Genomic DNA, 7,019 nt, shown 5'->3' with positions numbered 1-7,019 from the left:
GAAAATTGGATGGCCACATGCAGAAGAATGAAAATGGATTCCTATCTCTCATGACAAATAGAAATTAATTCAAGATGGATTAAAGACTTAAGTATAAGATATGAATATAAACAGTATAGAAGAAAATGTTGAAAACATTCTTTCAGACATCAGCCTAGGCAAGAAATTTGTAAATTCCCATGAGCAAATAGAGCAATGACAAAAATAAATAAATGGTACAAATAAACTTAAAAGTTTCTGTATTGCTAAGGAAATAATGAGCAAACAGACAACCTACAGAATGGGAGAAAATATTTGCAAACTATACATCTGACAAAGGGCTAATATCCAGAATCTGTAAAGAACTCAACAAATCATCAAGATAAAAACAAAATACACCATCAAAAAATGGGCAAAGAGATACTGTGCTTGAATTAGTAGGTGCACCAAAATGTCCTGTGGTTCCAGCATGGGTTTTGACCGCTACATTACCATTTTTTCACCCGAAGGTCGGCTCTACCAAGTAGAATATGCTTTTAAAGCTATTAATCAAGGTGGCCTTACATCAGTAGCTGTCAGAGGGAAAGATTGTGCAGTAATTGTCACACAGAACAAAGTTCCCGATAAATTATTGGATTCCAGCACAGTGACTCACTTATTCAAGATAACTGAAAACATTGGCTGTGTGATGACAGGAATGACAGCTCACAGCAGATCCCAGGTACAGAGGGCACGCTATGAGGCAGCTAATTGGAAATACAAGTATGGCTATGAGATTCCCGTGGACATGCTCTGTAAAAGAATTGCTGACACTTCTCAGGTCTACAAACAGAATGCTGAAATGAGGCTTCTTGATTGTTGTATGATTTTAATTGGTGTAGATGAAGAACAAGGCCCTCAGGTGTACAAGTGTGATCCTGCGGGTTACTACTATGGGTTTAAAGCCACTGCAGCAGGGGTTAAACAGAGTCAACCAGCTTCCTGGAAAAAAAAGTAAAGAAGAAATTTGATTGGACATTTGAACAGACAGTGGAAACTGCAATTACATGCCTGTCTACTGTTCTATCAATTGATTTCAAACCTTCAGAAATAGAAGTTGGAGTAGTTACAGTTGAGAATCCTAAATTCAGGATTCTTACAGAAGCAGAGATGGATGCTCACCTGGTTGCTCTAGCAGAGAGAGATTAAGCATTATTAGCTTACCAAATCTGTGATGCCACCTGTCTGTGTATTTGGAACCAACAGACCGACATTGTGGAGGCCCTTGGACTGAGAAAGGAACCTCTCTCACTCCTCCTCTTGCTATGAAGTGGTTAGGGGTCTGGATAAATTAAAGCAATCCTTTTGGGAAAAAAAAAAAGTGGGCAAAGGATATGAACTGATTTTTTTTCTTAAAAGAAGGTGCAAAAATGGCCATGAAAAAATGCTTACCATAATGAATTATCAGAGAAATGCAAATTAAAACTATATGAGATACCATCTTAGCCCTGTCAGAATGGCCATTATTAAAAAGTCAAAACAATATGTATTGGCATGACTGTGGTAAAAGGGGAATGCTTATATAGTGTTGATGGGACTGCAAATTAGTATAACTTCTTTGAAAACAGTATGGAGATTCCCCCAAGCAATTCCACTACTAGGTATCTACTCAAAGGAAAAGAAGTCATTTTTATCAAAAATAAACCTATACCTGTATGTTTATTGCAGCACATTTCATAATTATAAAGTTATAGAACCAGCCTGAGTTCCCATCAACTGGGCAGTGCATCAAGAAAACATGGAGTATATGCCGTAGAGGACTCCCAGCCATACAAAGAAAGGAAGGGGTGAAATAATGCCTTCTGCAGGAACTTGGACGGAAATGGTGACCATTGTCCTAAGTGAAGTGTTTCAGGAATGAGAAAACAGATACCACATATCCTCATTTTTAAGTGGAACCTAAACGAGGGACATATCTGCTTATAAAGTGGTATAATGGACATTGGAAAGTAAGAAGGGGAAGTGGGAAGGAGCGAGGTATAAAAATGTACCTGTTGGGTACAATGTACACTATTCTGGTGATGAATACACTGAAGTCTTGACTTCAGTATAACATATTCCATCCATACAATAAAAAACACTTGTACCCTCTAAATTTTTTGAAATTAAAAAAAATAAATAAAACATACCTGTTCCTTGGGCATATTTTAGAAAATAAAAATACTAAGAAAAGAAAAAATATTTTCTGGTATTGCTTACATAATAATCAGAATTATGTACATTCATCACAATAGACCCCAACACAAATGCGTCCTTGATATTTTAGAGATAAAAATAAGAGCAAACTCAAAGGTGAAGATTCTCATAAATCTCATCAAAATGATGACCCAGAAAGGTGAAATCACACATTTTTAAGAGGTACCCAGGACTTATTGAAAAGCATATTTTAAGTTATGTGTGACTTTGCATTTGGATCCTAGGACCTGCATTGCATGGCTCTCTGTGTGTGTGTGTGTAACAATTTCTGAAACTATTCAAATGACTCATATATAAAATGCAGTCATTATGGTGTGTTGGAAAACTGGAGATTAAAAATATTAATCTTAAATATTAATCTTGAGACTTGTGTGTCTGAATCTCTAGTGACTATAACAAATAGTTATTTAGTTGTATCCAATGTAACAACTCATTTTTCCCCTGGACCATACACAGAATAATAATGGCACATGTGGCTATTATAAATTCCCATTTATTCTGATTCAGGAATTCAAAGGAAAGGATATGGCACCAGTCCACCCCTTCATTTCTCATGGGGTAACTGAACATGGAATGGAAATGGAGTCTTTTGCCCCATTGAACCAAAAGGGATTTTAATTTGCTTTTTTATTTAACACTTTTTTTTTTTTAACACACATTGATACAGACATGAGTTTATGTTTCTGGGAGTTCTTTTTCCATTTTGAACTCAAGCCTGACTTAAGAGTTTTCTAGAAGGTGATGGGAACACATGCTGACTCCACTGTTTCTTCTGAGTTTCAGTCAAATTTTCTGTCTGGTAACAGAACAATGAGGGAGATTTTCAAAAACATAATGTAGTTACAAAATGTTCCTGGTGTAGGTACCTAAATGTTTCCAATCACACTTAGAATTGAAAACAAATAAACAAACAAACAAACCTTGCCGTGCTCTACAAAGCCTCACCTGGTCTCCCTGACATCACTTTACAACAATCCCTTCACAGATCACTCAGTTCCAATCTGTTCCTTGAACACCATAAACTTCTTTCTAATGCAGGAACTTTGTAAAAATTGTTTTTCTGCCTGGACACTGCCCTGTATTTTCATCTCAGCCTGGGTCTTTGCATGAAAGTCTTTCTTCATCCTTTAACATCTTAACTTAAATGTCCCATCTAAGGAACTTCTGTCATTCACCCCAAGAACTTTCTCATCTCACCCATGAGGCATTTGAGAGACAACCTCTTGGTGGATAGTTGTATTAGTACTAGTTAGATTAAGGGATGCCAGTGACTATATAGATACCCCAAAAGAAACTCTAAAGGTTATTGAATGAGCAATAACCTTTTCTTACTGCAATATGAAGAAGGGTGGTTTATAAAGCTGGGCTACAAAGATATATAGAAGGATGATGTTGTATTCAAATATGAAAGCAGCACTTGAGAAACTGGTTTTTGAGAAAGAAAGGCAGTTTGTGACCAGCCCATTTCAGATAGGGAGACTTGTAGTTGTGCAATCGTGATGGATTGATTTAATTTTAAACCTTGTTCCTCTCCTACTGTGAGGAGGAAACGACTTCTCTACTGCACAGTTAGATTTGTTTATGTCAGAATCTCATTCCCTCAGCATGTGTTTATTGAGCACCTATTATGTGGCAGACTCTGTACTTAGGAATGTGGCTATAGCAGTAAACTTAACTGCTGTTCTCCCTCTTTTATAGGCCTAGGGGTTTAGTTAAGGCCAATAATGAAAGGGAAATGTGGTGATGTGGATGAGTCTACATTAGTCTCTTAGGCTCCCATTAAAAATCCCATAGACTGGGTAGATCAAACAACAAATTTATTTCTCACGGTTCTAGAGGCTGGTTCAGTTTCTAGCGAGGCTCTTCTCCTGGTTAATAGATGACTGTCTTCTGCCTGGGTCCTCAGAAGGCAGGTGGAAAGAGACAGCTCTCTCTCTCTTTCTCTCTCTCTCATACTTTTCTTAAAAGGCTACTGTCCTATAGGATTAGGACCCCACCTTTATGACCTCATTTCACCTTAATTACCTCCAAAGAACCTGACTTTAACTTGCTGTGGCTGTCTTGCAAGGTAGCTTTTGTTTTGATTTTGCTTATCTGCTGAGTGTGGCCCACGTGCCTCCCGGGCTGAATGTAAATTTTAGTTCAGTGGGTCAATGTTCCCCTCAGTGAGTAATTTTTATTATGTCTCAATTCTTTCCGGTGCTTCCCAGTAAGCACATGAAAGTAGGACAAAGAAACAGTATCATGCAGGATGTTTTGTTTTGAGGTATGTGGTTTGGTTTACCAGAAACTTGGCTCTGTCTCTGAAAGTCTTATATTTCACATGGGATTGTGAGACATTCGGTTTAGTCCATTGGATTACTGAGAAGTAATCCAGGCCTGTCAAACTCTGGATTGTAAATGACCTTCCCCTGTGTAGGAAGACGCTTTCTTTGTCTTTCTATCCCCAGAAACTAGCCTGATGCCTACCACCTAGGAGATGCTTGATGAACCCATACTAAGTAAATATAGAAATGTTCAAGTATTCTTCACATAACTCAGATGGAACAATTCTGCCACCCGCACAGTTATACCCTCCAAACCTGATTTAATGCCATGCTCATTAAAAAGGAAAGGCGATTTTACTGAAAATGCTGGGGAATGGGCAAGCAGAACCAGGAGGTTCCACAATCACTATCTTTGATTTTCCTTCACAGAATTCCTCTCCCACACCTGTTACCCACTTCGTTGTTTCCCATCCTGCTTTTGTTTAATGCCTCTCCTTCTAAAATTCCAATTTTGTTGCAGGTGAGTCAGCTTTGAATTCAATTCATGAACTTCACTCAGTAAAATACAAACTTAGTCATTAGCCAAACTGTGACTCTTCACTTTTAGTTTTAGGGCAAGCATGAAACAAAGTTTATTGAGGAAGGGAAAGATAGGTTTGCAGAGTAAAAATGCTTACAAGCAGGATATATTCACCACAGGGAGCTCATGGGCCTCCACTAGCAGGTGGGCAAAGAGGCCTCCTTATTTATTTATTTATTTTTTTTCTTAAGTATGCTCTTTGGTAGCAGGGTTGAAAGTGCAAATTTTATATTTTCACCTCGAATATGCAATTTCATACATGCCCAGTGAATTCTCTTCCAAAGGAGAAATTCTATTGCTAGAACAATGAGGCTCAATTATTTTCATTTTTTTTTCTTTGACTTTTAAACCTGCCTCTGGACAATCTGTAGTGTGGCATGGGAGAGATCTTCCTAAGTATTTATCTGAATTAGAGCAATTTTAGGTGTCAATGGAATTTCTTTATTACTGTAAGAGATTAGGGATTATGTTCCAACTGTGTCATAAAATAGGTATGTGACCTCAGTCACTCTAAAACTCCATGTTCTTCCTCTGTAAAATGCAACTGTTTAGAGTTAAACAAAAGTCAGTGGTTTTCTTTTTCTTTCTTTCTTTTTGCTAGGGCTGAGTTTGAACCTACCACCTCCAGCATATGGGGCTGGTGCCCTACTCCTTTGAGCCACAGGCACTGCCCAAAAGTTAGTCGTTTTCAATCTCAGCTGTATGTTGGACTCACCAGGGTATTTCACAAACTATGCACCTAATTTAATTTGTGTGGATAACTCCCAAGCATCTAGATTTTAAAAGTTCCTTAAGTGATTTTTAACTTGTAGTTGCGGCTGAGAAGTACTCAACTAAGAGCTATAGTGATAATTAAATTAATATGTATGGAAAGAATCTATTAAACTAAAAAAAAAGATTATATGAATATAAGATAATTATCTTTCAGACTTTTATTATAGTGAGATGAAACCTATGAGGCATTATGGGGTCTTTGCTTTCTGCCTTTAGATAGAGTGACCAAATTGTCCCAATTTGTTGACGACTTCCCTAGGTTTTATTTATTTATTTAATTTTATTTTTTGAGGCAGAGTCTCACTATGTTGCCCTTGGTAGAGTGCCATAGTGTCACAACTCATGGCAACCTCAAACTCTTTTGGGCTTAAGCGATTCTCTTGCCTCAGCCTCCCGAGTAGCTGGGACTACAGGCACCCGCCACAACGCCTGGCTAGTTTTTTTTGTTGTTGTTGCAGTTGTCATTGATGTTTAGCTGGCCCAGGTGGGGTTTGAACCTGCCACACTTGGTGCATGTGGTCGGTGCTGTAACCACTGTGGTACGGGCTCTGCCCTTCCCTAGGTTTTAATACTGGAAATCCCATGTCTTGGAAAACCCTTTTGTCCTGAGCAAACCTTGATGATGTGTTAATGGCAGGTGTCTTTATACAGGTGAAATATTAGGTTTTCTGAGTTCAAGAAGCATATATTTATGCCTTTTCTGTTTCTTACAATGCTGGGATTATTAGTGGAGCCATAAGTCAAAAGAACAGCGCTCCCATCTGAATGAATTCAGTGTGTTTGAACGTACCACCGTGTTCTCTCTGCCTTTGGAAAACACTTTCTATTTTCCTTTTTTTTTTTTTTTTTCCAAGACATCTTTATAGTTTTATTTGTTCTTAGAATACATTTCTACTAAGGGTAGACAGAATATTACATTCATAAGTCAATTCTATTTTTCTTCTGTATGGTTCTGTTATCTATTTCATATGCAATTATGTTCCTTTATTTCTATTTATACCTAATTTTTAATTTAATGTATTTCTTTTTTCAAGTCTTTTAACATTTAAAAATAATTAAATATGTAAAATGTTCATGTGTGCATGGTTCAAAAGTCAAAACTCTATCTAAAAAAGTATACTCAGAAGTCTTACGCCTAGTCCTTCTGTTCCATTCCTACCAATCCCCTAGAGGCAACCGTGTTT

The 7,019-nt window shown here is 37.5% G+C and overlaps 1 pseudogene across 1 annotated transcript; it reads left to right on the top strand.

The window, feature by feature from the left end:
* The first annotated feature begins 430 nt into the window (after positions 1-430).
* Positions 431-1,324, top strand: LOC128563762 (proteasome subunit alpha type-6-like; annotated as a pseudogene). Its single transcript, XR_008373883.1, has one exon. The product of XR_008373883.1 is annotated as a proteasome subunit alpha type-6-like (transcript).
* Positions 1,325-7,019: the final 5,695 nt, after the last annotated feature.

Source organism: Nycticebus coucang, chromosome 13 (genome assembly GCF_027406575.1).
Source record: "Nycticebus coucang isolate mNycCou1 chromosome 13, mNycCou1.pri, whole genome shotgun sequence".
Taxonomy (NCBI): Eukaryota; Metazoa; Chordata; class Mammalia; order Primates; family Lorisidae; genus Nycticebus; species Nycticebus coucang.
Note: the sequence above shows the minus strand (reverse complement) of the source record. Positions and strands in the feature narration are given on the sequence as shown.